Source organism: Rhodnius prolixus, unplaced genomic scaffold (assembly GCF_049639745.1).
Source record: "Rhodnius prolixus isolate KJV_2025 unplaced genomic scaffold, Rpr scaffold_12, whole genome shotgun sequence".
NCBI classification, from domain to species: Eukaryota; Metazoa; Arthropoda; class Insecta; order Hemiptera; family Reduviidae; genus Rhodnius; species Rhodnius prolixus.
The window spans coordinates 16,533,572-16,560,010 of NW_027411635.1; the positions used below are offsets into that span (position 1 = coordinate 16,533,572).

Consider the following 26,439-nt stretch of genomic DNA (forward strand, 5'->3'; position numbering starts at 1 on the left):
AATGTGGGTTTTTAAATTTTATATAAATTGGTTACAAGATAGATTACAGAGAAAAGACCGTTGACCGGGCTCCATTTGAATGTCTGAACACAAAGTAAATTATAATTTTTTCTAAATAAAAAATGCGAGCTCACGTTTTGAACGGCAGAGAAACGGACGTTTAGATGGAATTAAGTCCTAAGCATGAACCATAACTGACCATGAATATATCAGCATTTCCAGTGAGTTCGTTTGCTTTCAGTACGGCTTACATACAGTCTCAGAAAAATACATAAAAATTAAGTAATAAAAAAAGGTTAAATTTTCGCATTTCTATTTTTGGAAATTTCGTTTACTTGGTGTATATTTAGACTTCATTTTATTTTTTATTTTTATAAGAAATACTTATTGAAGATTTACGGAATTATTAGTAATAATAATGTTGAATGGAGCCTCACATACAAGGGGCTAACCCCTCTCCCATTCGATGTACAGCGTCGAGACCCCCCAAAAAACACATCTACATAAAATTCCAAATCGAATGACACCTTATTCATGTAAATCTGTTCTCGCGTTTAGGCGCTACGTTGTTTACAAAAAAAGGTAATCACTAGAACTTAGAACATTTTCTAAAACGGACGTTTTTGCTCATTTTCTGCCATTTTTTTTCTCGAAATATATTTAATCTATGTTGTTGGAGAAAAAAAAAAATACAGTTATAAAGGAAGATTTGCCCTATATTATAAAGAAAATTTGGGAATTTTATCTTTTATAGAAAAAGAGAAAAAAATTGTCAAAGTTGGGTGTTTTTCAACGTTACGCTTTTTCTTGCAGTTTTTGACGATCAACCCTTATACAACTGTCCTACCGGACAGTTTTAATGCATTTTTTTTTAAGAATGTTCTCAAATCTAGCCCCTACAATTTCCTTTTAACTTGTACTGGTTGTGCAAATGAAGGCCTATCATTTTTATTTGAAACATTTGGTCCACAAAAATTTGATTAACAGCCCTTTTGGGAAAGACGGTAGTCAGATATTCCTCTGATGTATCAATTATGTTAATCGTACTGAATTACCACCAATATAATGATAATAAGAATCAAATATTGAGACCACATATCAAAATTTAATGATAATTGGCTGACCAAAAGTACCACTTTACCGAATAGATGTTTCAGTATTTTTTTCAAAAACGGCTCCCATAATTTTATTAAAATATCTAATAATTATTACAAATTTTCTTTTTTTGAAACATTTTCACCAAAAAATTAAACTTTGAGAAAGAAAATGGGGTAGATTCCTTCCCAAGGTAATTTTGGTAATTTCTTCTAAAAGTGGAGCCTTTTGTATGTTGTACGGTCCTATCTTTGGTTTACTGTTGAGGAGGGTTAAATTTTTACCCAAAATTTCGAGAGATTGAAGACAATTCCTTAAACCGGAAGTAAGCCTCCTCTATTCAGGTTGTTCACTTTTTCGGAGATTTTTTTTATAAAAAAACTGTGCACCTTGAATTGTTTGTAAACATCGTGTATACAAAGGTATACATTTACTTTGGGTAATAGCTGGGGTTGGCTAATTTTCGGTGTAATGTGTAATTTAGTACGACTCTAATTTTAATTTTGAAAAAAAAGTAATGTGTAAGTTAGAGTTTTGGGAAAAATAGAAATAGAAAGTTGTGTTCACACCAGATTTGTATCCCAGTTATGGTCACAGATGTGTAGGTTATACCCAAGACTCAACCCTTTAAGAGCTTTGGCCACTAGAAGCACATTCGACTGTTGGAAGTTTTGGAAAGAAAGGAAACGCTGTTGTAGCCTAGACTGGGTAAGACCTAGCGTGGAGAGGCTTGAGAAGTGTTGGTAAAAAGTTTGGAGGGCTCTAGTTAGTTAAGGGTTTGCTCCCCTCTCTGCTACTCATCCCTTAGGGTCGCCATGGAGACAGATCTGTATCGGAAAAGACCCCCTGACGGACCAATCCCCGCCTGGTAAAAGTTGTGTGTTGGGCCAGCCACTCCCACGTTTTCTCCACACTGACGGCCTGGGAATGTGGCCGTTGCAGAACAAGTCCTTCTCTCACCTGCTCATCACAGGCGCCCGCCACATTCCGTCCCACACCTCCTGGGGATAGATCTCTCTTCACACCTCCTTTAAGACACTATTCCATCCACTTGCTCTTCATTACCACCAGTTTAAAACTCTTAAAATAATTTACAAATTAAAAATACTTCCCGTTCTATTTTTTACAATTGTCAAGGAGTCGGTCAAATAAAACAACTCGTCTCTTTGCCAACGTTTCGGCAAATATATTGTCCTCTTCAGAGCCTGGATATTACAAATACAAAACAATTTACAGAGTCAGTAACATAGAAAAACCAGTAAAAATCAGTAATATAAAAATAAACAGTAAAATACAAAAAAAAATTTATAATTATTGAAACTTACGTTAAATTTACTTACTTACGTTGAAAATTAACAAACTATTTCATAGCTACAACATAATCCCCGCATGGAAATCGGGGAACACCATTAAACAATTTTTCACCAAAACAAAGAGCAAAATTCAAACAGACAAACTATCCAACATAATTTAGAAAATAAATTGCCAGGACTGTGACAGTTGCTGTATAGGCCAGACAAGTCAGTATCTTAAGGCAAGGTTGTAACCAGCATCAGTATGATTGTAAGACAAAAAAGGACGACAATTCCACCGCGCTACTTAGACACCACATGGACAACAAACACAATTTTGACTTTCAGAATGTGACAGTACTCGATAGGGGAAAAAACCAGTATAAGCGAAATTTTCTAGAAATGTGCCACATAGTGAAACAGAACAACACAGTTAACTTTAGGACAGACACGTCGAATTTGGCCAACTGCTACAATTTTATCATTAAAAAATAAATAGATATCCAAATTTTTGTACATAATTATTGCTGGGTTTTTTAAATTTACTTCAAATCTTTGGGTTATTTGTTATTTAGTGCATAAGGGTTATTTGGTTTCTCCTGTGTTTTGGGTTTAACGGTTTTTGTTGTTTAAAGAAATTTCCCAATATTTATTGTATTTACTCTTTTGTTGTAATTAGTCTATTGTATCTGTCCAATTGTCATTACCAAAATTCCCGTGTAAATCCCGCTATATCTGTTCTCCAGTTCTGGCTCTTAGTTTTCTGTAACTCAACCAACCCGCATAGCCAAGTAAGTTTCAATAATTATAAAAAATTTATTGTATTTTACTGTTTATTTTTATATTACTGATTTTTCCTGGTTTTTCTATGTTACTGACTCTGTAAATTGTTTTTGTATTTGTAATATCCAGGCCCTGAAGAGGACAATATATTTGTCGAAACGTTGGCAAAGAGACGAGTTGTTTTATTTGACCGATTCCTCGCAAATCATTCATCCTAAGTTACGGTCACGAAACCAATATATTCATTGTCAAGAAACTCACGACTTAGAGCTTCTCTAAGTTTATACCGCGGAACTTTGGTGTTTCGTGACAAAATATTTGTAATAATAATAATAACAATAACAATAAACACTTTCAGGGAAGAGATTAGCTATGAGGTTAGCATACTGGACTCCCACGCGGAGGTCCCGGGTTCGAATCCAGCTGCTGACCCCTTAGATTTTCTCTTCCTAGGAGCTTCTTACAGCTCACTGTCCGGTGATGGACAGTGTTGTCTGTAACGAGAGAACACTGTCTGGAGGCCGGCAGTGCACTGGAAAAAGCTACGGGCGCTAATAACCTCAGCTGTTGATGCGCCAAAAAAAAAATAAAAAATAAACACTTTCATTTAGTGATGCAAAGCTCATTTTAAAGGCCAGATGTGAAGCGCTAAATTTAAAATATAATTAATAATGACGATTATCAGCTTTGCTCCATGTGCAATTTGCGAGAAATAGAAAATATTATGCACTTTATCCGCAGTCTGCCCTATTTTGTCTTCTTATAGACTTAAATATTTTAATAGAAAGGTGCTCACAGTGGTAGAACTTTGTGAGTTCTTAAATAGAAAAAACTGGAATAATCTGTGTCCATTTCTAAGAGATGCATCCAGATTAGAACTTGGCTGTTAGAACAGTGGGATTATTAACCTCTTTTCTCTGTATTAATTTAAAAGGAAAATTATTATATTTTTTGCTATTTTTTGGGTAAAATCTTTTTAAAAAAATTTAATTAGGCAAAATTTCAATTTTTTGTTTCTTCATCATTTATACTAAATTATATTTGTATTAGTTATAAAATTTACTTTATACAATAGTTCAAAAACATACAAATTTTTGGTAAATTTTTAGTTTTATTGCAACTCATGCAGACGGAGTAAAATCCATGCATTATTTGTGTTTTGTTTTTATGTTTTATATTACTGTATTATTTTTTGAATTAACAAAAACATTTTATTATTATTAATAATAAAAATAATAATAATAGACGCTAATGGCCTAAGCAGTCAGTGTGCCAAAAAATATCAATAAATAGTTCAAATGTAATAAAATTGCTAGTTATTCAGAGTCGTTAAAAGCAAAAACTACAAAGAAGTTAAAGGGAGTATCGGAGATCTAACTGACTTCATGTTTATGGTCAGGTTACTTGAACTAATATTGCTCTCTATTTACTCGTATTTGTTGCAACTTGTTCAATATCGTACATACTCGTATATGTATCAGGCAATGTAATTGTAATAACATGATGCAAAAGCTGTCCAATACGGGTACAGGAAAAGAAAAAAAAAAAAATCATTCTTCAGTCATTCTCAGAAATTTTAATGATTGGAATTTTTTCTAGGATTAGGAAATCATGAGACATTTAAAGCATCCTGATCGATTATCAGGATGTATTAAAAAGGAAAGAGCTCTTTGCTGTTTAATTAGGATGGCAGGTTAGGCTTTTGTGGAAATTGGGGGAGAATCTTGAATGGATAGATTTAGTTGTAAAGGGGATATTTAGATTTAGACATAATAGGGAGCATTAACAATACGGTGGAGGTCTTTTTTTTAAAAAAAGAATTGGATGCAGGAGATATTGGACGGTTTAGTTTTTAGATTCAGGTTCAAACATGCGTCTTAGCTGTCCGAAACTTTTGTTTAATTGTTGCCTTTTAAGACTAGTGTTAGGGTTCCATTTGTGCTTGCTGTCCGAGTAGAAACCCAGGTAGCGATGGGTTTTTTAAGAACCCATTTGGGCACTTTTAAGCCCAAAAATTATGTATTCAATTTTTTTTTTGTTCATTAATTTTTATTACAAACATACAGAAATAAAATTTGTATATGAAACACTTTACCTGGGTAACTTAAGGATATTTTATGAAATTGGGATGGGTAGATTTCCTCTAACGTGCCATTTTTATGTAATGTACGCTCCTACAATTTGTGCACTATTAACGTGGTTTAAATTGGTTCTAAACTTCCGATTTTGAAAAATATTTTTTTTTTTGGGCGGAAGAACCTCTCCACACAATGGATTGTTCTCTTTAATTTTTTAGATTTTTTGCCAAAATTTGGTTAGGACCAGAGAGAGAGAGACAGGAAATTCTTTATTATGTGGCCATCTTTTTTATTTTCTCTCTCTAGAATTTAGGCTAGTCCTCTAATCAGCTGGGTTGGCAGGCGATGCTGTAGGTCAGCGGGAGTAGAAAGAACTACGTTAATGAGACCTTAGTTACTTGGGCTAGCGGCATGGTATGGCCAAGTCTTTGTTCTTTTATGTTTTATTCTCGGCCGTTAACTGAGAATAAATTGAGGAAATGAGTCTCTCATTGTAGAATAACGAGGCGTTAGTAATGAACAACAAGCGGTCACGGGTACGTGCAAAGAACTCTACCAACGACCATGTAAGTCAAATAAAAATATAAATAAATAGAAAATGCCGGACAGGAGACACAGGGATGTTCATTAGAGCTCAAGGACAAACCCTTTTTTTTTTTTGGTTTTTCTTAATACATTTTTTCTCCTTTTTTGAGAAAATAATAATAAAACAGTGTAGAAGGAGAAAAAGCATCTTCTATCTCCTGTTAGTCTACTTACCCAAGAGATGAAATTCAAATAAATCTTACGAGACCAGTTACAGAATTTTTCCCGCAAATTTAAAACATTTGAGTCAAAATAAGTCATTACAAAAATTATTCAGTACTTAAAACCGTGCAATACACTGAAATATAACCTTACAAGAAAGCAAATCCCAGCCACTTTTAACAGAAACTGTCCCCAAAACAAATTTTTCTCGAAAAATGATAAATAAATGTAACATACAAGTAAAATTTTAAAGATAATCTAATAATGCCGTTTTTGCTCATTTTCGGCAACTTTTTTCTCGAAAACTATTAGATCTGGATTGTTGCAAAAAAATTACAGTTATAAAGGAGGATTTGCCCTATATTATAAAGAAAATTTTGGAATTTTATCTTTTATAGAAAAATAGAAAAAAAATTGTCAAATTTGGGTGTTTTTCAACGTTACGCTTTTTCGTGCTGGTTGTGCCTCTTAAACTTATACGACTGATAAAAATGACTTTGCAGGATGTGCAGTGTGTGGTGCGTGCACAGGGGCACCTCTCTGAGCAGTTCCATACTGAGCGAGAAATCCGACAAGGCGACGGTCTGGCATGTCTCTTATTCAATCTTGCACTGGACGGAGCAGTGCGCGGAGCAAAAATCCAGCTTGAAGGCACTGTTTTCAATAAAAGCGTACAACTACTTGCGTACGCAGATGATATAGATTTGATAGGTAGATCCCTCAGTGCAGTCAAAGAAGCATTCATAAGTTTGGAGAAAGCTGCTCGTGATATAGGACTGAGAGTTAATGAAGAAAAAACAAAATATATGTGTACCGAGACTGAGCTACTTAATCAAATTACAGTAGCAGGATACACTTTTGAAGGAGTGGATAGTTTTGTGTATCTTGGAAGCCAGGTAGATCGCAACAATAACATGCAGTCCGAAATAAAAAGAAGAATTGTTGCGGCTAATAGGTATTTTTTTGGTTTACATAAATATATGAGTAGTAGGCTCATATCACGCACTTCCAAGATAAGGATATACAAGTCACTTATCCGTCCTGTGTTGACCTATGCTTCGGAATGCTGGACTCTTACCAAAAGTGTTGAGCAAAGTTTGCTAAGGTTCGAAAGAAAGATTCTCAGAAGGATCTTCGGGCCTGTAAAAGAGGGAGAGTCGTGGAGACTGCGATCAAATCAGGAGCTAAGCCTACTATATAATGAGATGGACGTAGTACGATTTATTAAGATTGGCAGGCTTAGATGGGCTGGTCATGTCGTCCGAATGGGCGGAGACGAAACCCCTAAAAAAGTGCTTGAGGCACAGCTGTTTGATAAGAGAAGAGTAGGCAGGCCTAAAATGAGATGGATAGATGGTGTGGCTAATGATGCGAGGTCCCTGCTGGGAGTAAGAAATTGGAAATTGGCAGCGCAAAATAGTGAGGACTGGCGCACAATGTTGAAGGAGGCCGAGACCCACATTGGGTTGTAGCGCCATGGAAGAGGAAGAAGAAGCTTTTTCGTGCAGTTTTTGCCGATCAACCCTTATACAACTGTCCTACCGGACAGTTTTAATAATAAGAACCATTTTTGAGAAAAGGACAAAAATGTGAAAAGACTATAAAAGACTTATTTTATCCAAGAACTATGACCGCAGATTAGATAAAAAAATGGGCCGTTAGAGAAAATCTACCCATATCCGTTCTCAGAGGAATCGAATTCAAAAAAATTTTAAAGATATTTAGTACAGAATTGTAGCAGTCATTTTTTGAGACATTCTCAAAATACTGAAAAATCTATTGTTAAGTAAGAGGGGCACTTTGAATTTTTTATTCATTAAATTTGGAAATTTGGTTTTCACGTCTGATCTTGTTAACGTTTGTATAGATGGTGAGATGGTAAGATTATCAGTAATAGCACTTTAGGATTAATGTCTAATCCAGTCTTTCTCAAAGTGGGCGATAACGCCCCCCTTATGGGTGCTGGAGGCCTGCATGGAGGCGGTAAAGGGCCGAGAGAAAAATGGGGGAGGGTGTTGAAGCGGTTTAGGGAGGAGGCGATGGCTGATTTGTTGTTTTTTTCTAATATTTTTGAACTAAAATTAAAACCTACCTACTTACACTACCATCTATTATTTCGTTAATTTTTGGGGCTACAAAAGCCAATCCCGCAGCAGTACCCTGGATTGCGGTCGATTTGTTCAACGATTTTTTTGATAGCATTCCCATCGTCGTATTTATGTGAACGTGGAGTTAGGCAAAATTAATAAAGCAAAGTAACCACTACCTAACAGACATTAAATTAGACAGAAAAATAAATAAATAATAATAATAAACATTAACAGCATAAAAAAGAAAAAAAAGATAAAAATAATAATAATAAAAAATGAAAAAGAAATAAAACAGAATAACTGATTCATGCTAATCTAAAGAAAATTATAATACTCTGAAAAAAGAAAAGTAAAATAAACTGAAGAATATACAAGAAAATTAGACATTCTTTGAAAAAAGAAAAGAAAAATACATACTCGTAAATAAATAGAATAGAAAATGAGAAATACCTACAAGATGGCAAAAATAAAAATATAAAGAATTTAATATAACTATTGAAGTTAATATAATTGAAAGAAATTCACACAAGCCTTGAAGGCAATAAGACTATGATGGTCAAGTCTTACGACGGCGATAATGCCAAGCAAGTCGCGCAAAGTCTATTAAACGTTTGCAATCTTTCTCAGAAGAAGCATTTAGAAAGGGTATCAGCGCTGATGCAGGAAAAGGGCTAAAGCCAAGGTACCGCACCCGCAGTTCGCTAAGGGCAGTACACTCGCACAGAAAATGAAGCAAATCCTCCCTCACAATCAGGGCACAAAGAGGGCAGTTAGAATTAGGACGGTCAAGCCATGGGATGAAATTTAAATGTAAAAGCTCACATCTGAGCTTAAATAACCATTTCAAATCGTACAGATTAAGAGCTAAATGGCACTTAGCCTTAAGACAGAAAAGTTTAACATCATAATTGAGCTCTTTGTACAAGAGAAACCTGTCTGAACCCTGAGCAAGCCGTACACATTGTTCAGTATGCCGAACCTTAACAGTATCTAGCAAAGTCCTGAGCTGCCCTTGCCAGAGAGAAACCTGATCCAGAGCACTATCAAACCCACAGGAGTATCTTAGCGCTAACTCGCACCAGTGCCGGAACCAAAAAGCATTCTGATTAATTACCTCGATTGCCAGAATACGGGGTAAACGATGAGAGGGAAGATTTATAGCCCTTAGGCAATATCTAAAATGTAAATTTAAAGTAAACACTTTAAGAAGATCTAAAGAAGTTTCCAAGTAAATCATGTAGTTAGGTGTGGAGGAAAGTAATGAAAACAACTTCTTCACGAAAAACCGCTGAAACTTCTCTAACTGCTCGTACCTCTGAAAACCCCAGACCTGGGCTCCGTAGCAAACAATGGAGCGTAAAACGGCATCGAACCCTTGTTTCTTTGCATGAAGAGGGATCAGTTGCTGAGCGATGAAATTCGACCAATTCCTATTAAGAGCTAATTTAGCTGCTGAAATTCTCTCATTAGAACAGTCTCATTTAAAATGTAAGTTCGAACTCAGAAACAGGATAAGACTCATATGGCACGCTATAATTAAATTTAAGTAATGATTGCGATTGTGATTTTTTAAAGATGTGGTAAAGTTCAAAAAATTTTAGGAGCCGCTAGAAAATAATTGATTCTCAAAGTGGGCGGTAAACGAAATAAGTTAGAGAACCTCTGGTCTAATCTTCCCTAAGACTATTATAAGTTTATATTTAATATAAATAATAATTAATTTTTTTAATCGGATTTAGCGTGGAGTCTCTTCTGATAATCGGATCTTACCTAATGGGAACTCCATCGCCATCTGATTAAAGTTCCTTAAATTTTGTGCGATATCTAACAACGCTATTTACTTGAAAATCTGCGAAGCCAGCGCTAGAAAATAGCAACATTGTGAACTTTCGCCCTGGGTGGGTCCCCCCCTCCTCTAACCCCTCATTTCTCGCTGGACCGCTAATGATGGATTAATATTATGTGTACAGTTAATGTCCACCTATCAAACGTTATTAACTCTAATAGGTAAACAGTTTGCCTCTGTAGGCTATACGCTCGTTCCTGGACTTTGCAAATGTCACAAACTACGTATTGGTAATCCTCATATATTAATATTTCGCTGAGTAAAGTCCGTGCATTACAGACACGCTTGTTACCCTCGTCGTACGTAGTAATTTAATCAGCAAAAGTAATGTACAAACTGATGAAACATCTCTGATAAATTAGATTCTTCGGATCTGTATGTTAATCTGTGTGCGTATATATAATCTATATATTCAATTTATCTGACGCAACTAATCATTGAGTATAACCTGTAGCGTAAGCTCGGTTATTTTATGGGGGTAAGCTACTAGCAAACGTACTTTACTGCAATTTTTTTTTTCCATTAAATAAAATCCAAGGCTTAGACCGGGAATCGAACCCACTACCCAATAATACTTCTTAGCTATACAGGCCGCTCCTCTAACCACTCGGCTATTGTGGCACCTACTTCCATTTTATATTAATAACACTTTTCATAATGTACATCTTCAATTTATCAGAATTCTTTGTATCCGTGGTAATAAAATATAAGTCGTAAGAACATATTACGGGTGATGATCGTTCTTTAAGTCCCGATAAAATTCTTTTCAATCTAGCTCCAAAATTGAGTCACTCGTGATATTCCTATCAATCTAAATGGCACATACAACAGAATGTGCCCATTACAGCGTACGCGGATTACGCCATGTTATCAGCGCGAAATCGATCAGGTTTATTGCAGGTTTTTTTATATAGTAGTTTGAGGCTGCGACAAAAAAGTGGGGACTAAAAATTAATTTATTAAAGACAGAATGTACCATAGACTTCCAGGAACCAAGGAAGAACTGCAGAGGCAAAGGAGTGTTAAGGGGTTACGCCATCCGCTCATGAGCCAATGGAAATATTTGGGAGTATTATTGGAGTATACCCCGAAAGAAATGAAATGCTAGGAGACATTAAAACCAGAGAGACTGCAAGCAACAAATGCTTGTTTGCTCTCTCCAAAAACCTCTAACATTTAAAGGTCCAAGAAACAGAGCTAAGGTCCTGGAATTCAAGACCAGTTGACACTTTTGTCAAGGAATGCCAGTAAAGATCGGTGAGTTATGGTCGTAAAAGATGGATGGAGCAAAGTATTCCAAACACAAGAAGTCTTCGAAGAGGACGGGTCGAGATTGGATTGACGGCTAGATGGATAAGGAACGACTAGAACGTTTAGACCAGGGATGGCGAACCTTTTTGAGACGTGGGTCAAATTTTGTTCATTTTTTTGTTTAAGTACTAGCTCTTGGGTCACTAATGCCCATTTGCACAAGAGTTAAGTTTAAAAATTTTAAACTGAATATTTTCAAAACTAAACATCTTTAAAATTCAGTTGGCTTAACGGGGTAAAACGGGACGAAACAAGTGCTATGGAAGTCTCTTTTTACAAACATAACTGAACTGCAACCTTACAAAAGTGTGTTTTATCTGAAGAAAAATCTAAATATGGTTATTTGCTTTGGGTTGTCGATTTTTTTAACAAACAAAATATGAATAAAATTATACATTTTATTTGATATTTTGTAAATACTTTTGCTTTATTTCAAATACTACAAAAGCATTTTGTCGTCATTTGCGTTTTAGAACTGTAATGATCAAAATAAAGGTTATAGATAGCATTTAAATTGTGCTTTTGTGTTAATGCGTATTTGAAAAAAAATACAGGTAGAATGTAAATTATCCACACAATTAAAAAATCTAAATCAACCCGCGTAAACAAACAAATGGTTGCTTAGCAATTGTGGGTCAGTGTCTGACCCGTGGGGTCATAGGTTCGCCATCACTGGTTTAGACGATGGAGCAGACAAGCTGCAGATACGTACAAATCAAGAAGTTGGGACCCAGTTTCTTGTAGAACGTAAAGTAAGAAAATTTGCCCTGCCTAGCAAATATGTAAAGCTCCTCAGATTTGAGAGGTTAGATTTCCAGTGAATTGATCTAGCGAAGTCTAGACAGTTAAGGACTATTTTATATTATTTATTTTTCCGAAGGAAATAAATAAATCCAGCTTTGCTCTGTACCAATCGATATATAAAGTTTGAGAGAGTAGTATGGTGAGAAAAAGGATTGAAGCGACTCTTGCCTTAATGTATTAACGGATTAACGAGCCCCGTAAACTCTCCAGTCCCAGAGAGTATTAGAGAGAGCTCGGCTCTAGATCCCAGCACTCCTAGTAGACAATGAAAAGCAATTCCAGCTAAATTATTTACCCGGCAGTCTCTGCACGACAACCCAAGAACAACAATTCTCTTAACTCAATATAACTTCTGTTTTAGATTGCTTTCAACTTGCCACTCTCAGTAAATTATACCACACACAGACACACATATATATATATATATATATATATATATATATATAACATCAAATTTTATTCCCAACTATTCGATACAAGTCTTAGAGGAAATAAAATACCAAACTTTTGCAAAAAAGCTTTAACTTTACCAATAATTTACATAGTTATAATTGGCAATATTTTCTACTTTGTTTAATATTATTTTATTAAAGTATAGATGCCTTAGATTTAATATGTACGCCATCAAAACTAAATAGTATAAAAGGAAAATTGAAGAGCTAGGTGCAAAAAAGGAGTTATCTACATTTTTTTCAGAAAATATGTTTAGTGGCGCCCCCTATTGTATGTTCAATTCTACATCTTTTGGTGCATAAACGAGTCTTTATGCAGACTCGTTTATTATTACTTATTCTCTAACCTAGGTTAGATTTGGAGCAAAAATGAGTTTTCTACAGCAGATAACTTTCTTTTGCTCCAAACAGAAAAGATGACGCGATCAATTTTTATATTAGGTTTATTTAATGTTTATATTAGGTAGATATTATTATTTTTCTTTTTTGACAGGCATAATAATATATCTAACATTCGCTTCGACTAGACACAAAATGCCAATTAAAAGCTCCAAAAACAAGAAATCTGTTGACTAAAGTACTTATATGTACTCAAATTTTACTGAAAATTATGATTTTTGGTGCAAAAAAGAGTTTTAGCTGCAAAATAACTTTTGCTTATAGCAAGCTTAAAAAATGCCCTAGAAAGTTTAAATTGAGCCCCAAATGACCCCCATCACAATATATTAACTAATCTTTACAGCAGACACAACATAAGGAATACATCTTAAAGCATATTTAGTTTTTTTGTCCCTACTAAAAAATTTTAAAAAACTGTAGATAACGTTTGAGACCATATTTAATTTTCATCACGTTAAAGAGATGAAAGTAGAGTAATCGCCTATTTTATTTCAGGCGGAGCTCAACGTCCAACTACCAATTAGGTGTCTTTGACGGTAGAGGAAAAACATTTTTTACCACATTATTAACATTTTTTTCTTAAAAAAAGAGGCAGGTAAACGCGAGATTCGGGCTGCGTATCTCCTACTTATAAGACCACGCTTTAAACCACTACACGAATAGTTCCCCAAAATTAGAAAACAGTCTACCCACCTTGTCTTTCGGAAGTACACTCAATCGAAAAAAGGTACAAAAAAGTAAAATAGACGGATGTAAACATAAAGAACGAGGATGACAATGTCTTGGAATGGTAAACGGTGGCCATTTAGTGCTACTGCCTCTCTGTACAGCAATCTTCCTGCTTGCAGATGGTTGCACAGCTAACGAAGGACGCCTCAGATGTCTTGGCGATTTAGTGGGAGTTGAGAGGGCTTGAATGAGAGGATTAGAGTATGAGGAACTAGTTTGGAATGGAATTTTCTGGTAACGGGATTTGGCTAAGTTGGATAAGAAGGTAATTCTTAGGTTGCTGTGCATGGTTAGCGGGAGCATTGTCTATGGTGCGTAGGATTTAGGATTGTAGGGATTGGTTGTGATATTTGTCCGTTTGGCAGTCCCGTATGGATAGAGTCTATAAGTCCATAAGAAGGCTAGTAGTGAAATATTCAGTAAGTTAGTCTAATATTTTTTAACAGTAATTTATTTCAGCTCGTTTAAGTCAATTATTTTTTTTTATTATCTGTATTTAAGTTTATACAAACCGTTACAGAGGAGTTCACAGAATACATGTTTAGACTTTAAATCAAAAATACATTTCTTAAAATATAGTAAAAGAAAGGAAATAACAAAAATTCTTACGAAAAATACATAGTAAAAAGAATTTAAACTTAAAGTAAACAATGAAACTAAAAAAAAGGCAAACTCTACTTGAGCTTAAGTCAATTACGAGAATTCCACGTTAATATTCTTTCTAGATGGTGCCTTAGGTAACTGAATTGAAGTATATTGCGAAATAGATTTGTTTTTGTTTTTTTATACTTGGATTTGTTTTCGTTGACCTTCATTCTTCATTTCCGGGGCCAGAGTTATCGGATGTTAAGGTGAGCTTGGAGATGGCGAGTAACCATGACGGGATTATTGCAAGAGGAGAGGTAAGACCATATTATCGGCGTAGGAGAAAGTATAGGTGTTAGGATGAAGAGGGAGATCAGCCAGGATAGAAAATGCTGGTGATAAAGGAAGTGCCTTCGACGAACAGGAAATAGTGTTCCAGAAGATATGATCTAAGGATAAGTTAGTAAGTAGAGGGAAGGATACACTTCAGTTTCCGAGCTTCCGAGAGCGCCATACCCGATCAACTCCATGAGAAATGTCGAGAAAGGCTGCTGAGCAGTATTCTTTTGGCTCATGTCGGTTAAATAGAAAACTAAAGCAAAAATTTAGCGGAGCCTTAAAAGGATATTTACAAACCACATTTTCGTGGTTATCCTTTCCAAAAATAGCTCTGCTGGGAGCTATCTTACATACACAGTCTTGTGACCTATACTTTATGATCATGGTACAGATCACGAGAGATTTGCGGAGAATTTGGTTAGGAGAAGTTTTACTTGTACTTGGTCTCAGGAGTGTAGTGTATAACATCGTATAGGCTACAGCCTATCCAGATAAAATAGCCACGTTACCGGATGTGAATGACTATGAATGTGGTTTTAGGTTCACTGAGCTATTTTTTGGGGTGGGTTGCGCCTCCCTAACAACAGACACCCGCCAATTACAAGTGGGTGGGAAACGCTTATACTAATAAGAGAAATTAAAAATATCTCCTAAAGTAGATAGGTTCAAAAATGAAAATTTAAAATGCAAATAAACTGGTTTAAAATATGATTTAATTTACTTTGTTTTGTGAGTGAACTAACTTCAGGGTGCACCTTGTTGGGTAATAAATAAAAATTCTGTCGTTTACTTGATGAGGCGCCGTTTGGACGTGGGAAATGAGTGTGACCATAATCAGGTCAGCAGTGAGATGTGGCGACACTGGAGGGGGTTGGTAGCAATGAATGGGGATGCACCAGTACTACGGGTGGTCACTTTTTGATTTCATAGGGGACCACCATTTACCTCGTAATTTGTCCCAGTTAGTGACAATTAAGGGGGTGTCATTTTATGAATTAGAAATTAAACGAAGTGCACTGTGACAATTGGCTAGGTAGGCTACCCCCAAGCCCTATTGTCCTGCCAGTGAGCGTAATAAAACGCAAAATAATGCAAGTAATATGTTACATAAACTGCATTCAATTAATTTTTAATCCAATCGATCTTTATATACAAGCAGGTCTCTAATTATTTATTTTAATAGATTTTTCTTTTAATGCTTATTTAATAACCATTTTTCTTCTTTCAACTCCTTCAGGATTACAATCCTTTCACCGACCAACAGCCAGTACTGGTCTCCCTTTCAACGGCAATTAGATGGACCAGCTACAGAAATATTGCCACTCGTCACCGCCACCAAAACTTTTTAATTCTTCTTCCCCAGATCAAACCAAAGAACCTGTGGTTTCCAAACTAATTCCTTCTATAAAACTCTTGACCTGTCGTTGACGATTCTCTAGCCATTGGCTCTCTCATCAGTTCATCTTCCCCCACTTTCTGATAACTCCGTCATTTATATCGTTTCAAGATTCCCATGGCAGATTAGGGTCCACAGAAAGATGTGTGCTAGACCCTACTTTTTTTTTCTTTTTTTTTTTTTTTTTTGGAAGTTCATCAGCTTTTTTGTCGCTCTCAATCTATAAATGTCCAGAGATCCAGAAGAATCTAATCACCATTCGCTGGACTAGGTAGTCCAAGCTGCCTACTGCATTAAAACTGTCCGGTAGGACAGTTGTATAAGGGTTGATCGTCAAAAACTGCACGAAAAAGCTGTAACGTTGAAAAACACCCAACTTTGACAATTTTTTTCTCTTTTTCTATAAAAGATAAAATTCCCAAATTTTCTTTAAAATATAGGGCAAATCCTCCTTTATAACTGTAACTTTTTTGTAACAACCCAGATCTAATAGGTTTCGAGATTCTCCTACCAGCTTGGATTCATAGCTGGGTTTAGCCTTTAAATGATGGTTTAGTTTTCTACCGTTGTTCGATAGTATTTTTTAACTAAGTACAACTTAGATTTGAAGCAATACGGTAACAATTGAAATACTGCGACAGTGATACAGTTACTGCTAAAGCCCTCAGAATGAGACACTGACGTAGCAGTCTCCCAGATAGTACTATACTAAGCCACTAGGGCGCATACGTCACAAGGCATTGAAACAATAAATTTCCTATGTCAACCATTATTAGGTGTGGAACTCACAGCATATTGTTAATCCTTTAGTATGTCGTTAATCGGTTAAACCAGATCAGATACAGAGTGCAGTTGATAATCTCCTCGCTAACCTGGCTAGCGAGCACCTTTGAATACACATTACATGCTGCACAAGCTGCGTAAAGTGCATTATTTGATAAATTAAGGAATAAGTTTAAACCTTTAAATGTAAGATATTGAACATTTAAATATGTGGCAGGAGATTGCAATTTTTTTTTTTTGGCAATTAAACGCAACTCTCCCAAAATTACCAAATAATTATTAAACCTTCTTGTTTGTAACAGAAGTAGAATTATTTTTTAGCCCTTTTGTCTACGCTTATGAACATCTAAAGCTCATAACATTTGATTATTGCTTAGAAAATCACTCGGAAAACTACTTATTTCCCTGATATTAAGAAAAATACTAGCTTTACTGCGTTGGCAATATTTTTAGTAGAAAGGGGATGAAAAAATGCATAAAAATGACCAATCGCGTGCTCTTCTTTCTCTTTGATAACAAGTTAAAAAATTGAAATATGATTAATAAATACCAGATTTTGAAATGGCCTAGCAGCTTTAATTTTGAAGATATCAAACTGCGGTTTCCGGTTTCTTTCATAACTTTTTATACTCTTTAAAACTGTGTATATGAAAATGGGGGTCAACTGCGAACCCTCACTTTTAGTCGCGCGTCAGCCGCGTATGCAGGAATCTAAAATCAAGTCACATATTCTGAAACTAGAGGTGACCGGCAACAAATTTTTCCTCTACCATTTTTTTGGCTCAGATAAACCGTTTAAGCATGAAATGCATTTGAGCCCTCTTAAAATGAACATCCTGTATATTATATTTATTTTTTAAATTTAAAGCACAAACCTGAAATCTTCTTGATAGACTTCATGTTAAGTTTGTTACAAGGGAAATTTAGTGTTGAACAACTTAATTGAATGCTCTGTTATCTTTGCAATCAGTGAGTTCTGGACAAGCGTAACACTGCTTTCTTGTATAATTATTTATACGCATCACAATCTAATTGAAGTCAAAAAAAAAATTTAATAACTAAATTGAAACCAAAATATCTTCTCGTAATATTTTTTTAAGGTAGTTTGATGGTAAATTTAGTAGTTATTACGTTAAATAATTTAGAAATTAAATACTATGGTTTACAATTCTGTGCTAAATTACAATTTTCCAGGTAGTTCCTCCACAATGAGGCATCTCCCAACAAGAGCTCATGATCATTATTTTATGAACAAGTTGTAGATAGGTCCGATATTCGAAGGAGTTCGTAAAGAGAAGTTTTACTGATTTAAAATTACGGAGACCCAACCCAGATAACTAAATTACGCTATTATATGTAAATATTTGTGTATAGTGGACCGTGCCATGAGCTACAGACTGAATTAAGTTTTCTGACCTCATACGCACTCTAGTTTATTTGCATAAAAAAGGGTTGAAACTGAGCAATGTTAGTTACATAGCTAGCCGCTAGATTTCAGCTACGTGCACATAATGTTCGACAATTCGTTGTTCTTACTGGTGCTAGATTGCTCGTTGTGTACATGTTTGTAGTATCTTTCGATTGTGCTATAGCAACAGTCCGACCGATGAAACAGGAACTAACATTTTGCAGGATGTTTCCCCTTTTTCTTTCAGCTACTACCAATCTAGAGTGATGTTCCTTCAACTTTTTCTGGTTTATTAAGTTTATACAATTCCAGAAAAGTGTCAGTTAAAACGTTTTAGTATACTCTTACCTAAAGGTAAAGGGAAGTATTGGAATCATTTAAAATTGTAGACATTAAGTTTGTGCTATATATACATTTTTTTTGTAAATTATATCTGTGCTGTTGCAAAAAAAAATTGCAGTCATAAAGGAGGATTTGCCCTACATTATAAAGAAAATTTGGGAATTTTATCTTTTATAGAAAAAGAGAAAAAAAATGTCAAAGTTGGGTGTTTTACAACGTTACGCTTTTTTGTGCAGTTTTTGACGATCAACCCTTATACAACTGTCCTACCGGACAGTTTTAATTCACTTACAAAATTATCTACAGCTATGTTTAGACGTAAGCAACTAGAATTTAGAGCCAATACAAGAACTGTATTTTATGTTTGTTACATATAAAAGATATTCATTCAGGTGTTCCTAGAACGTTTTTGAGCGAATGCTCTGGCGAACACACCGTTTAGACTAGAAGAATATTATAATTTATTTAAGGCTAAATTTAAATATGTAAATCCATATTTGGCGCAAGAGTACTTACCTTATTATACCAGCTATTCCTCATCCAGTTTGCTCATTTTTCTTAAGGTTTTACTTATGCTGCTGGGAAAAATTTCAAAAAAACCCAGTTCTAGATGTACTAAATTATGTTAGGGAGCAGAAAAAATGTTTAATTCGTGCTTTTGGGGCTCATTTACGTCATAATTAGCAACTTTACTAGCGAAGTTAATGCGAAGTATGGCATTTTAAAAGAGATTGAAATGTATTTCTTTCAATAAGTTTCTCACATATTGCAAGCCTGTAATTTAATGTAAGTTAGCAATTGGTGTGTCAGTAAATGCAACAATGGCAAACCTTGCAACTTATTTTGGACCCATTGCAATTTCTTTTATGTTAGTCTCGCATGTTATACTCCAAATATGATGCTACTTAAATCAACACAGGACTTACCAGGACTTTTTATAACAATATTTTATCGGCAACACTCAATGAGCAGTTTCTATTTAGGCTGAACCTGCCTTATTGCGTTAATATGGGAAGTGAATGTCAGAGATCTGTCCAGGGTGACTCCCAAGATATTTGGCCATGGTAGTCAATGCGACAGCATTATTTGTAAATATTATTTCTTTTTGGTGTATAATTTAGCGTAATGTACGGGATTACAAACTTAGTATTTGTAAGAATTAAATATTGTTTAAATTTTTGGAGTTTGGAGAAGATTTTGAGTTACATTGTCTTCACTGAGGCTTTCTACTGTTGTTTCAACTGTTTATTTTTTTTACGACTAGCGATTCCATCAGCTTATTTCGTCTTCCAACACAGCCTTATCCAATATCTGCTTCTAGAATTAAGTCGACTATTTCTTCGCCTGTTTTCCTATATTCAACTAAAAAACTAAGGTCAGATGCAGTTCTATTTATTTATTTTATTTATTTATTTATTGTTATAGTGGTCTTGTTTGCACATTAACCAATTACTTTATATGAGGGCTGGAAAAAACCAACATATTGGTATGAACAATTACAGTTGGCTCCTAGCGCCTCAATTTACCAATATGTTGTTGGAAAAAAACCAGCCCTATCTTTTCCAATATTCAATTTGAGGAATAGCACAGCCTCTTTCCCTTCTTTCTTCGTCATGCCAGCCACTCTTCTACTAAGATGCAGTTCTAGAACCATTATGAATTCCGGACACTTTGCTCCACTAAGTCTTTTCTTACAAAACCTGAGTTTTGGAGCCCTTAAATTCTTTAGCCCTCATTTAATTAAGTTAGATCGCCTGATTTTATCGAAGGGAATTAGTAGAAACCATTAAAAAAAATCCAAGCCCCTAAGACAGGGGAATCGAACCCAGTACCACAATACATATTAGCTTTACAGGTCTCGCCTCTAACCGCTCGGCCACAGTGGCGCCTGATCTTTTTAAGTAAAATAATAACATTTCACTTAAAAACAGGGGCGGTTTGTTGGTCTAGTGGTTAAGAGTGCGGCTTTGTAAGTGAGAGATCCCCCCAGTTTGAATCCCGCATGTAGCTACTTTTTATTTGTTAGGGAAAAAAAAAAAATGATCACAGTAAAGTAAAGGTTGGGAAACGCTGGTCTAGTGGACAAGAGCTTGGCTTTGTAATCCCCAGTTCGAATCCCACGCGTATGACTACTTTTTATTTGTTTAAAAATTATTTACAGTATGAGCTTCCGCCCCCGATTAAGACACCCAATTGGAAGTTGGACGTTAAGCCTCGTCTGAAAAAAAATAGGCGATTACATCAATTAAAAACAGAATTCCTTATTTTTATACCCCTAGGACAGTTTTATAATAGTTGATCGTCAAAAACTGCACGTTGTAAAACACCCAACTTTGACAATTTTTTTTTTTGTTAACTAATAATTTCCCGCAAGGGGTAGTTGACGCATACAGCTACCTGGGTATTAGCGTCCCCACGGGGTAACCTGAGCTCAGTCACTATGCACAATCACCAGAACAGGACACGCTCATATTTCTAGCTTTCACCAAGACACTATCAGTATAAAAATTGTGGGTCTGCACCGTACATTTTTAGTTTCGCTTAAGGCAAAGTAGATGAACTTTTTACGATGTTAGGACCACCAAAATAGCTGGGGTATGAATATGATTGACATCTTTATCTCGTAAATTGTAAGAATAATGATTAGCGTAATGGATTGCCACGCGGAGATCCAGCGTTCAAACCCAGCTGCTGACCCTTAGATTTTTCTCTTCCTTGGAGCTACTTACAGCTCAATATCCGGTAATAGACGGTGTTGTCTGTAACGAGAGAACACTGTCCGGAGGCCATCAGTGGAACTGAAAAAAAGCTCGTGGCTGCAATAATCTCAGATGTTGTCATGCTGTTAAAAATCAAAAATAATATGGAAAGTTTTCTCGTAGAATATGCTAGCATATTCAAGATTGTATTTAATTCCAAGTTTCTGTCGCGGTTTTGGCGCGTTACTCGGTTGTAAATTTCATTCTGTAATTTTGTAAATAATTCAATTTTGTCTGAGCAGTTTTCCTGTCGTGGACGTTGATGTAGTGCCCGATGCTTGAACGTACCTATTTTTCCCAACACAATCTAAATAAAGAAGTGATCGGGTTTCCTCTATTCTTTCCCTTTGCCCATTGTCTTGTCCAGAGATCGTATGATCGTATTCCTCAACGCGAGCTTTGCTGGTTTACGCTCCTCTCCCCTTGAACCTAATGCAGGTAATGCATCTCCATTTTTGTTGTACTACGGCTGCTCGACAGAAAATCAAAGCAAAGCCGGATTGAATGCGGCATACGAGTTACATTCCAGCATTCTATAGCTAACAGAGCCAGTACCAAACACCTCGACATAGCCTGAGCAATTAGCTGCACACGCCTAGTTGTGCAATACCATTCCTGATACCTTATTACCTCATAGGAAACCAATTAAAGGTGCATTACCTACTTACGATACAACCACCATTTGATGGCTTGTCAACTTCTTCACGTTATCCTCAACATTATCTTAACTTTATTAGCGTCGTTCTTTCTCATAATCTACTTGTGTCTCGTACCTAGAATTCGTCTTGACATTCCCAAGTAAGTAAAGTAAGGTAAAGTAATTGGCTATTTTTCAGGCTGGGCTTTACGCCCAACTACCAAATTAGGTGTCGCAGACGGAGGCGACTAGCAAACATACTTTACTGTAAATTTCTTTTATTAACCATTAAATAAAATCCAAGGCCTAAGACTGGGGAATTGAATCCAGTACCACAATACATATTAGCTTTACGGGTCTCGCTTCTAACCGCTCGGCTATCGTGGCGCCTTATTTATTTGAATGGTTCCGCTTTTGTCCCTCTTCTTATTTACTTCCTTCAGTCTTAAAAAATCAAAGAAATATTAAGCTTGTGAATCATAATAAGTTATCTAAATACTACAATTGAGCTAAATTTTTTGAAATCGTATTCCTATGTATTGTATTTAGTATTTTATTTACGTAGGCGCCACGATAGCCGAGCGGTTAGAGGCGAGACCTGTAAAGCTAATATGTATTGAGGTGCTGGGTTCAATTCCCGGTCTTAGGTCTTGGATTTTATTTAATGGTTAATAAAAGAACTTTACAGTAAAGTATGTTTACTAGTCGCCTCCGTCCACGACACCTGATTTGGTAGTTGGACGTGAAGCTCGCCTGAAAAAGTAGACATTACTTTATTTTATTTACGTAGTTTAGACTAAGTTGTTGCATTAAAAAAAATAACAGTCATAAAGGAGGATTTTCCCTATATTTTAAATAAAATTTGGGAATTTTATCTCTTATAGCAAAAGAGAAAAAAATTGTCAAAGTTGGGTTTTTTTCAAAGTTACAGCTTTTTCGTGCAGTTTTTGACCATCAACCCTTATACAACTGTCCTACCTGTTCAGTTTTAATAAATAGGTAAAATTTAAAAATATTCCTAATTTCCAGAAACACATCACTTGGCATTCTGACAGATTCAAAAAAAATTTGCAAAAAGATATAAACCACTTGCTATCCTGAGAAGGCTCCACCTGAACATCTGCCTAGGTGTACTTTAATTTAGAAGCGGATATCCCCAAAAGAGAGAATTTATTAAAAAAATAACCCGTAAATCTTTTTGATTCATTGATTTACGTGTGGTATGCAATTCTTAAGAGAAGATAGAGATTGTAGTCCAGCCACATTGTAGTCCAGCCACATTGTAGTCCAGCCTCATTGTAGTCCATTCACATTGTAGTACAGCCATATTGTAGTCCAGTGACATTGTAGTCCAAGGATGTCTGTTGTTTTCGATGGCTGATGTTTACGTGAAACGTTCTAAAATGATCTTAACATAAGTTTTATTTTTCCTAATTAGCGCTTCAGTCTCTCTTTTAAAGAGAGATTTCCTCTCGTGAAGCAGTGGGTGGTAGAATCGTTTTTTGGTTTATTTGTTATCGAGCTTTTATTTTTTGTTTATTTAATTTATTGTAACAACAGGATATGAAAATTTTAAAAAACTCTAAACTCAAAAAAAGGGTTTGTTAGAGACAGTTCATCCACTTTTTCTTCTTGTGTTTGCGCCAGGACAGATTACCGTTATTGCAGATGTCTTGGGTGAGTGAATATGATGCCAAATTCCACGCTACACGTCCTGAAAAGATTTATTGTGTAGCTCCTTTAACTGACGATGTTTTTTTCATATAAAGGAGGCGTATAATTTTTGTTTTTTAATTCCATTTTATTGTTGCACTGTTTTATTATTTATCAAAGGAGAATTCAGTTTTTATTTGCGTATTACATGTTTTGCTTTTCTCTTATTTACATGTTATAACTAAAAAGTTCAACTAACTTAGGAATTTTAAATTATTGAATTACAAAAACAATTGTAAACAATAAAAAAAATTACAATTTATACAAAACAAAATAATCTGAAAATGGTTTAAAGATAATAAAACAAAGTACATATTTATTTACAATAATAAAGGCCACGACAACTGTGAATAAATCAATGTACATACAAATATACGTACTCGTACATACAGATTATAAAAACGCATACATTAAAAATGTGTACAAATTTAACATTTAATTGCGTACTGACTTATAGATACAAACACACACGTAACATAACAAACCCACAAACATGCAGATCATACACATTCATAAGGACATACAAAACATACACACTTATAACCATACATTCTATAAACATTCATATGTGTATTTTTGTATGTATGTATGTAAGTGTACCCAGACACACTTGTACGTGCATAACACAAGTATAACATATAATCACGTTCGTACACTTATACAAAAACATACATTTGTACGTATTTATTCCTATAAACAAATTTTGCTGTCACTTATCTTAATGTTTATTAAGTCTATTTCTTCAATATATTTTGCGAACTCTGGATAAAAATTTAGTTAAGGGTAATTTTAGCGGCTGAATAGAGTTAAGAATTCTTTTTTCTCGCGTGCTATTTCATGGGATTGTACAGCATTACCACTTGTTTATAAGTATTAGTGACACTTTAATGCTTTCGCAATGATTTTGAGTTTGTATAAAATTTTATACAAACATTTTTTGGAGTTTTTAAAACAGATTTTTTTTTTTAATTTCTGCTATTTTCTGAGATGATTTTGCAGGCAATCAAGGAAAGGACATAGGTATCTTATAAAATGCAGTTTAGTTGTATTAGGACAGCGGATTACTTTAAGATTGGAGAATGTCCTTGTTTATAAATTTCGTAATTATAATTACATGTGTTAGAATATTAATTAATGAGCAGCTCTGGCTTGTGTGGGAGTCACTTTGGTTGTGTTTGAGCGAACAGAACGGCTAGGTGAGAAGTCAGCGGAGTTTTCTTCAGCTGGCTGCCACGACGGCAAGCTCTTTTCTTTAGGGTTCCTTCCCCTTCCACAGGACCCTGACAACCCTTAGGGGATGACGTCATCCAAAATGGCCGCTCCCTTCTCCTACCACCAGAAAGACGGGAGACCCGGTCTCCCTATTGATTTTCTTCTAAGCTGGCCACCTTCGAGTTCCTCCCTTTACACGGATTCTCTTAACTCCTAAGGCCGTTGCACAAAAGCCCCGGAGGTTGGGCAGGCTATACACTGCCTCCACTGACCGGATCATAGTGCCATACCACCACCACCCTCCACACACACACACACACACACACACACACACCGCATTGCTTCCCTTGAGATGTTGTGCGCGCGCGTCTGTACGTGTGTATCTGTTTATTGAAGCGGCTAGATCCTGCTACCTCTCGCAACTTGCTGAATAATTATCCATTTCACATCCTTCCAGAATTCCTTTAATTATAAGAAACGGAATATTGTACATAACCCTTTGGCCCCCTAGGCATCGTTACACTAACTTATGAATATATAAAGAGTTGGTATTAGTTCGTAGATGGCGGATAAAGACTATGCCGTTGCAATTCTAATACCGCCAAAATTCTCTTTCCGCCAAACTTAAATCCATCCTTACTTGCTCTTACACTTGTTGTTAACCGTATTGCGATCGTGCCAAATTTCCCGAATCTCTAAAACAAATTGATTCATATAAGAGCACGCTTAGATAAGATAGAGAGGGTTCCCACTAATGTGCCACTCCAGGGTAGTGTACGGTCTTACCACTTATACAATAATTATGTAAATATTTGTTTATTATTCTTCTTTATTTAGAGTTTTAGATTCGCTATAAAAATACTATCAGTAAATAAGGTGTGATAGTAAGGCGTGTAGAATAGAAGGAGAGATATCACCCAATGATAGCACCTGGGGGAAGTCTCTCTTTCAGTCTTGAAGGAAGTCTCGAGGCTATCAGAGCTTCAGGCGGAGAGGTGGATTGTAAGGAAGGACTGTCTAGGCGAGGGATTGCTCAAGTAGGGAGTAAAGGTATTTATGATATTCTCTCTTCAGCATCAGCTATTTGACGGAGTAACTTGGCTTAGAATGTCCGAATAGTTGGGAAGTGAAGGTTTAGTTAGCTGAACACCACAGCTCTAGCCCGTAAGTCCACACGGGTTTGGGGATTTTATGCTGTATATTGGTCTGATCAGCTCCGCTAGTAATTTAAAACATCAAATTTGAAAAAACGTTTCGCTTTTTTTAGTCATTGCTCTTCATCAAAGGTTTGTTCTTGAGTTCCAAGTGAGTGGTTTGTCTATGAAGAGCTCAAGGTAGTACACCAGATCTGTGCAAGAAAGAGGATTGTTAAAGAAATAAGGATTCAACAAGGACTTTCTTGTGTGGGTACCCGGTGATTCAGGATATAAGGGAAACGGGAGCGCCCGTGAAGGCGCTGCTGTGGATTTCTTTGGCCTGGAGCCCTATTTTAGGGTCTCCAAGTGCTTTAAAGAATGCGCCCATCAAACTATGGGTGCAGAGTAGGTCTCAAGTGTGGTGGTTGGCCGCTACTGGGGCAAAGACTGGCGAAGGAGTTCATTAGGCTGACTGCAGAATTTATGCGTCAAGGCCGTGGGGC

General features: G+C 35.7%; 1 long non-coding RNA gene across 2 annotated transcripts in view; it reads left to right on the top strand.

The window, feature by feature from the left end:
• LOC141461809 (uncharacterized) overlaps positions 1-26,439 on the top strand; it is a 182,717-nt gene that overhangs the window by 58,439 nt on the left and 97,839 nt on the right. The window lies entirely within an intron of this gene.